The sequence below is a fragment of the Mus musculus genome, chromosome 13 (genome assembly GCF_000001635.26).
Source record: "Mus musculus strain C57BL/6J chromosome 13, GRCm38.p6 C57BL/6J".
Classification (NCBI taxonomy): domain Eukaryota; kingdom Metazoa; phylum Chordata; class Mammalia; order Rodentia; family Muridae; genus Mus; species Mus musculus.
The window spans coordinates 57230018-57238129 of NC_000079.6; positions in this window are offsets into that span (position 1 = coordinate 57230018).

Sequence of the window (8112 nt, forward strand, 5' to 3'; positions counted from 1 at the left end):
CTCTGTATGATACTGGAGGCGGTAAACCATATAGGAAGCAGACCCTCCTAATGCTGACCTAGGATTTCCCTTTTAGATGGACTTCGTTATGAAAGAGACCTTCATGGCCACAGACAGCCATGCTATGATCAGACCTTGAAGTTGGAGAGAACTAGGAGAGATTCCATAACAAAGGCAGCAAAGGGTGGGCCTTGAAGAGGGACCTTCAATTCTGAAGAGCAGTGGGATTTTCTCAGTCAAGGTAACTAAGGATTCTGGGAAGGAACAGTGATGATTCATAACAGAGTGGGACATTTTTGTGTGTGTGTGTGTGATGCACCCTTTTCTATTTTGTTTTAAGTCAGCTGCACTTCTATAAGTAACCATTTACCTTGCTTTTATAAGTAAACCCAATATGGGACCTGGATGCAGTTATTCCTCTGCCCTGTTGGTGGCGCTTTATCTGGCATGAGTAGATGTTCATCTCCCTAGGGAGCGGCCACAACGCTGCAGCTCCAGCTTTAGGGGCCAGAGCTGAGCTCTGGCAGCAAAGAGCTATGATTGTTGTGTGGCTTCCTCAAGACCCCCAAGGCTATTCGGAATGGTTCACCCAAATGGCTGCTTGGTTGGCAGTCCTGTGTTCAAGGAAGTCAAGACACAGGGAGGAGTCTAAGGGGCATCAATGAGGAGACACAAATTGCCCCATTTCCCAAAGTCTCTGTTTATTTACAGAGAAAATGCATATCAGAAGTACTTACAATAAGGATATAGCATTAATATTAACAGTGTCTTTTAACAGTATTTAAAGACGCTCTAATACTATCTAACACCTACTTAGCACTTGAGCTAAAGTGGGTCCTCAGTCTGTCTTAGCTGGTAGATGCCTCGAGTGCTGATGTTTGAGGAGAGGAGGGAGCTAAAAGATTGTTTCTCAACCTGTGGGTTATGACCCCTTTGGGGTTGAACAACCCTTTCTCAGGGGTAGCCTAAGACTATTGGAAAACACAGATCTTTACAGTTCATAACAGTAGCAAAACTACAGCTATGGAGTAGCAACAAAAATAAGCTTGTGGTCACCACAAGATGAAGAACTGGATTGAAGGGTCACAGGCTTAGGAAGGTTGAGAACCACTGATCTAATATCAACTAAAGTCAGCTAAGGAATCATCAGTGGTCGGGGGACTGTGGGTGTCTTCAGGGTGCCCTATCAATATTCGTAACAGTGACCCTCAGGCTCTGTGTTTCCAGCCTTTCCTCTAGTTAATGCATCCTGAGCATTCATGGCTGCATGAGATGTGAGGACCAGATCCTATCTCTACCCTTGGCAAGGCAAAATATTCATAGACACAGACAGAGATGTGGGACATGATCAGAGAAGCAATTTTTTGCTGAGGAGAACCAGAGAGCCTGCACACCTATGCCCGTGGCTTGCTGGAGGTCGTAGGCTCTGATAAGGAACCGTGTACATCTCAGCCCTCCTGGAGGCTGTGGCAGCAAGCAGGAAAAAAAAAATGAGAAGAAACTAGAAAACAAATGAAAATCCAAAGGTTTTGCAATATGGCCTTGGCGTCTCAGTCTTACAGACTTCCATGTTCCGTATCAATCATGAGGTGTGTATGGGATTTCTTCCCAAGCTGAGCATTCCAGATCTACTTTTGGATAAGATCCTGGGCCATTAGATAGACTGTCTGCAGTTCTGGGCATGGCCAAACGCAGGTTGGAGGCTGAGCCATCTCTCCTTACAGGACTCTGGGTCTGATTAAGAAATGCTTCCTGTGTAGTTGGTGAGATGAGAGCCTGTTCCTTCCAGCCTCCATTTGGAAGGAGCCAGGGCCAGCTGTCAATTCTGAGGCAGAGGGAGCCAAAACAGGATGAGGCCAGGGACAAGGCCCAGGGAAAAGGCACCAAAAGTCAGACCTGCGAATGTCAGACGAGGGTGTGTTGGGTGGGGAGGACAGAGGAGCCTGGAGTCTGAAGCAGGGACAGTTCTGCAGGAGACATCTGATCTAAAGCACCATGGGAAAACTGGGACTTGGGGTCAGACTCAAGGGCAGGCACAGCTTGTTAGAAAGTCAGCAGCACTAGCTCTCAGGACAGATCCTTGGCTGGCTGGGGGAGAATAAATCCCCTCCGTGGGATGGAAGGCCAGAACACCACCAGAAGCCTGGTTGATCTTCCCCTGTCACCTTCTAGAAGTTTCTACTGCCTCTGGTTGCAAAGGCTCGGCCATCCTGTAGTGTTTGCTCCAGGCTTGTGGCTGTCAGGGCTGTATGTGGGAGGGGACCCATTAGGACCCACATTTCAGCAGGGGAGCAGGCTGAATTTGCTACCTTGCCTGTGCTGCTGAGCAGGGGACAGGAAGCAAGTCACCTCTAGCTATTTGCACCCGAGCCTTTGCAGTATTAAAAAAAAAAAAAAAAAGATCCTTTTATTTCCAAAACATTTTGCATTTTTCTGTCATTGGATCTGTACTAATTATTCATGTGGAGAGGTCACAAAACCCAAATTTGAAAGCTGCATGCAACCCGTAGCTTTGAGGGTAATGTTAGGGCTCCTCCTGGGGGATCTGCTTGCTAAAATGACCTTCCTCCGTGGTGCAGATGTTTCTAGGCAAGCTTCTCAAAATACTAAGGCACCCATCTTCCAATGTCTGGGCTCCCAGAGAGATGCAGGATGGCTGACCTGCCATAGTCCAGTTTTATATTAGGAATGAAAGCCATAAAAAAATGGGCTTGGTTTTCTGTTGTTGGTTTTTGTTGTTGTTGTTTTGTTCTGTTTTTGGAGATGGAAACAGCCACTAGAAACATAAGATAATCAGATGTTTGATCCCCAAAAAAACAGCTAGTTAAGCCCAGTGTTCATTTGTATTTTCTCCCTATGATGTCCCTTTCCTTCCTTTGCCTAGAGGCATGCTTTCAGACAATTCTTAACTTTAGAATATGTGATTTCCCCAGAAGAGTGGACAGATAATCTGTCTACCAACTGGGAGGTGCTTTATCTTTGTCATTTTAATGGTACTGGATTCTAACCCCCTACCCTGACCTTGAATGTCTGTGGAAACGATTACCTTAACCAGTCAGTTGTTTGTAGCCTCAGCCCAGAACCTGCAGAAGGCCATCTAGGAATGTGGCCTTGGCGGCTGGGAATGACAAGGGTACTCACTGAAGAATAACCCTACCTTCATCCAGACAAGCATTTGTCCTCACTGAAATATCTTACTCCAGCCTGTGCTAGGCGTCATTCCCAAGAAACATCCAGAGGTCCAGGCCCGGGTAGCCCCGGCCCTGCTTGGCTCCCAAGTTTCTCAATTCTTGTTTGCTTGATGAGTGTAACTCTCCTGGAGAAGCCACCTAAGTCCCACTCTAATGTCATGTGCCAGAAGCTGCTGATACACCAAGGTAAGAACCGGTTGGCCATGGAAGGGCCCAGAATCATCCTGTTTGGAAAGACGTATGATTGTACATACAACATTCATGTCACTATATTGAAACTTATCCAAAGGAGACCAGAGAAAGGGTTCAGTATATAACAGCAGCAGCAGCAACAACAACAACAACAGGTGTTCCTTGTCTCATGGAGTTCCTAGTCAGAAATGATCCTTCCCTCTAAGGGTCACCCAAAACGGGTGCCATTTGTGAATTGTTCCAGGTGCCTTTTGCGAATTGTTCTATGTCCTAAATGCATTTTGCTTTATTTTGATTTTGTGTCACTCTCTTTTTAAACAGCCATTTTCTATTGTTGTTGTTTAAAACCATCTTTAATTCTTTAAAAATGTCATGCATGCACATAATGTGTTTTGATCAAGGCCATCCTGTTCCTTCTAATCTAATTCTTCCCCTATGCCTACAAACATCCCCTCCCAATTCCATGCTTGCTTGCTTGATTTCTTCCCTTCTTCCCTTCTTCCTTCCTTCCTTCCTTCCTTCCTTCCTTCCTTCCTTCCTTTCTCTCTCTCTCTCTCTCTCTCTCTCTCTCTCTCTCTCTCTCTCTCTTTCTTTCTTTCTTTCTTTCTTTCTTTCTTTCTTTCTAAACTCATGGAGTCCACTTAATACTCACAGTACGCGTATGGTATAAGGCTATCTCCTGAACTGTAAGTAGCCTCTTGGGCCCACATCCTTGAAGAAAACTATCTCTTCCTTATCTCAGGCACTATCAATTATCAATAGCTACTCAGGAAGGGGTGAGACAGTATGACCTCCTCAGCCATGCCCCCAAGAGGAATTTTGCTCGGTCTTACACATGCTATCACAATTGCCGGGAGTTCATACATGCAACCACCCTGTCATGTCCTGAAATACTCTATCTCTGTAGGTCACTATGTCTGACTCTTACAATCTTTGTTCTCCCTCTTGGGCAATGCTCCCTGATACTTGGGAGGCCATGGTATAATGGAGATAGTCTATTCAGGACTGAACACTGCTCAGACTCTTATTTTCAGAGTGTTAACCATTTTGAGGTTTCTGAAAAAAATGCTAACACTTCACAAAGAAGCATTTTTGGTGAGGGCTGGAAGATCTATGGGTAAAAAGATGAGTCTTTAGAAGTTGGTTTTATGCTGTGTTTACTTAGTAAAAGAACAACAGGGTCCCCCCTAGGGCCCATAACATAACCAGGGCCCTGGTCATGTTTCCTTGGAACTGTTAATGGTTTCAGATATGAGTTCTGCTTTGTAGACCTTAAATCCAACCAGAGAGTGGTTGGTTACTCCCAAAGCAGCCACGCCTCTCTTGCACAGAGAGTGCATCTTGCCTGGCTGGTCAGTATTGCAGCTCGCAGGGTTCACAGTTGGGTAAGTCTGGTGATTCCCACCCCCAGAGGTATTTATAACATCGTCCAGGACTATGACAGCTATCCAGGGAGAACGAGGCTTAGTTCAGTACCAGCTTGACTTCTCTGTGGTGCATGGCTCAGTTATCTGGCATCTCCAGCCATCGACTCCTCTCATCAAGTTCTAAAGGGTAACTAACCAGGAGCAATGGCAGCGGCTCATAGTTTTGTTTGGGGGGGGGGCTGTGGAGACCCACTGACCAATAACTCTGAAAGAAGTAACCCAGTGTTGACACTAAAATTTTTATTGGATGGCTTGTAGTGTCTAAGAGAGGATTCGTCCCTCTTGATATAGAATAACTCCATTTAACATCCCTCTTCCTCCTCTGTGTGTGTGTGTGTGTGTGTGTGTGTGTGTGTGTGTGTGTACGTGCATGTGTGCATGGGTATGTGTTTGTGAGTATGTGTGCATGTGCATGTGCGTGTGTGTGTGTGTGTGTGTGTGCGCGTGCGTGTATGTGTGTGTGTTTAATAGCAGATTTCTATATGTTCTCTCTCTTTGTGTGTGTGTGTGTGTGTTTTGTAGCAGATTTTCATATGGCCTCTATATGTGTGTGTGTGGTCTCTCTCTCTCCCCCTCTGTGTGTGTGTGTTCATGTATGTGTTTATGTGTGTTTATTTAGTAGCAGATTTTCATATGAATTTTCAGATGTCTTTAGTAGCCGCTATTCCTCCCCACTCTCTCAGCTGCACACCACTCCCCTCCCCAGCCCCACTCCATCCCATTTGCTGGGCTATCACCCCCCACCCCCTGCATTCTATCTCCCCTCCTAGAAAGCTCCCTCCCCACATGATCACTTCCTATGGATGCTCCATTAAAACACACATATCTTAAGAGTCAGAGCCAGCTCCAGTCAGGTGAAGAGGCAGCCCCCAGATGGGAAAGTCTTTCCCAGGTCTACATCTGACAGAGGCCAATGTCTAGAATATACAAAGAACTCAACAAACCAAACATCAAGAAAAGAAGAAACCCAATTAAAATTGATATGAAAGTAAAAAGACTTCTCAAAAAAAAATACAAGTAGCTCAGAAGTATTTCTTAAAAATTTTCAATGTCCTTAGCCACTGAGGAAATGCAAATTTTTAAAAATGCCTTAAATTTTTGTCTCACCCAGTTAGAATGCCTTAGCTCAAAACAAGTATCAGCAGGTGCTGCTGTGGGCGTGAGGAAAGGGGCCGCTTGCTCACTGATACCTGCCAGAGTGATGGGACCACTATGGCATTCAGTGTAGAGCTTCCTTCAAAAGATAGAAATACACCAGGCGTGTTAATGCACCCCTTTAATAGCAGAACGCAGGAGGCAGAGGCAGGCAGATCACTGAGTTCAAAGCCAGCCTGGTCTTCATAGTCAATTTCAGGCAAGACAGCGTTACATGGTGAGAGCTATCTCAAACCAAACGACAACAACAAAAAGCTGAGAACAGATCATCCACAGGACTCCTCTGTCCACCTCCTCAGCCTATCCTCACAGGACTGAACCCACTTCACAGACTTGGGCTCCTAACTGTATCCACTGCTCTGTTCGCAATGGCCAGGAAATGGAAGCGGTCCAGCTGTCCATCAACCGGGGAATGGAAAATAAACACTGTAGATTTCCACAGGGATTATGATTCATCTGTTAAGAAAAGAGAAACTGTGAACCTTGCAGATAAACAGCTGGAGCTGGAAGCCATCATTCCCAGTGAAGTAACTCAGACCCAGAGAGACAGGCGTCTCAGATGAGATGTCCTGTGTAGACTCTCAAGTTTTGTGTGGCTTGTTTTTGTACATTTCTCTCACACTGGTTTCATGTCTGCAGAATTTCCCTACCCCTTCTCATAGTTAATCCCGTTTTCCCAGTCGGAATTTGGTACACCTTTTATTATATAGCTAGCTGTCTACCCTTAATAAAACTCTGGGTTTTCTGAATAACCCATGGTTGCAAGAGAGGTGGATAGAGAACACTTGAAACCTGGGGTAGAAATGCAAAGGAAAATAGACCCCACCCCTCTGGAGTTGGCTGGGCGAGGCAGGGTGTGATCAAGTTAGATAGTCTAAGACATCCTGTTGCAAGCAGGTCACCCCTGCTGAGGAGACAGAGGGGCCACGCATGTGCAGAGAAATGTGGCTTGTTGGGTGTCACCAAAACCTTATCCTTTCTGCTCTCCTTGTTAGCCCCGAGGGTGTGTGCAGAAGCTGAAATGAGCCATGAAATGTGTTTGTTCTGTGGCATAGCACAGTGAGGTTGGTTTTAACAGCAGGTAGAAATAAGCTCCTTCCATAAATTAATTCAATTGTAGTGACAAAGCATTCAGACACCAGGAGGCTGTGGCTGGCAAGCCTGCAGCCCGACTGTATGTAATTAAAACAGGGGAGCGCTCCTTCCCAGGGAGATGAGCCAGAAAAGCAAACAAAATGAATATGCTCAAGATGGATTTTCTTCCCCCCAGTTAGTTCAAGAAAACGCTAGTTAGGTGAGTCTATTAATGAATCTTGTTTCCAAAACAGTAAAGCTGGGTGCTTCGCGCCCCTCCTGTTAGAGGCACTTTGAAGTCTCTCAGGTCCAGCTCCCCAGCTAGTTTCTTCATCACAAAATAAACATAGCACAACCACACCAACTTCACTTCCAACTCTAAGTTGGGACTCTAAGGGAAATCTAGACACTCTTGTTAGGGTAAACAGGAGACAGTCCAGCTGGTTTCCTGAGTAAAAATTTGCTTGTGATTTACCACCAGTGTGGACACAGGTCAGACAATCATATACACCCCATCTCTCTCTCTCTCACACACAAACACACACACATAAACCACTTTTAGACGTGCACATGTAACACATACTCCATACATAAACATACATACCATACATATAAACAGAGCACACATATCCCACACAAACAAAACCACATACACACAACACATACATACACATACATACACATTCACTACACACACATACATACACATACACTACACATGCAACATACTAAAAATGTGTGCATACACACCACACATACTCCCCACACACCACAGAAACACACACATGTACATGCACTCATAACACACATGCACACACACATAAACTACCTAAACAAGTGCACATATAACACACACTCCATACAAACATACCTCATACACCCATACCACACATACAGACACAACACACATATTCTACACAAAACCACACACACACAACATACACACACACATATACACACATACCACACACACATGCATGCACATACATATACCATACTAAAAATGTATGCATATACAGCACACATATTCTATACACACCACAGAAACACATGCATGTACATACACTCATACC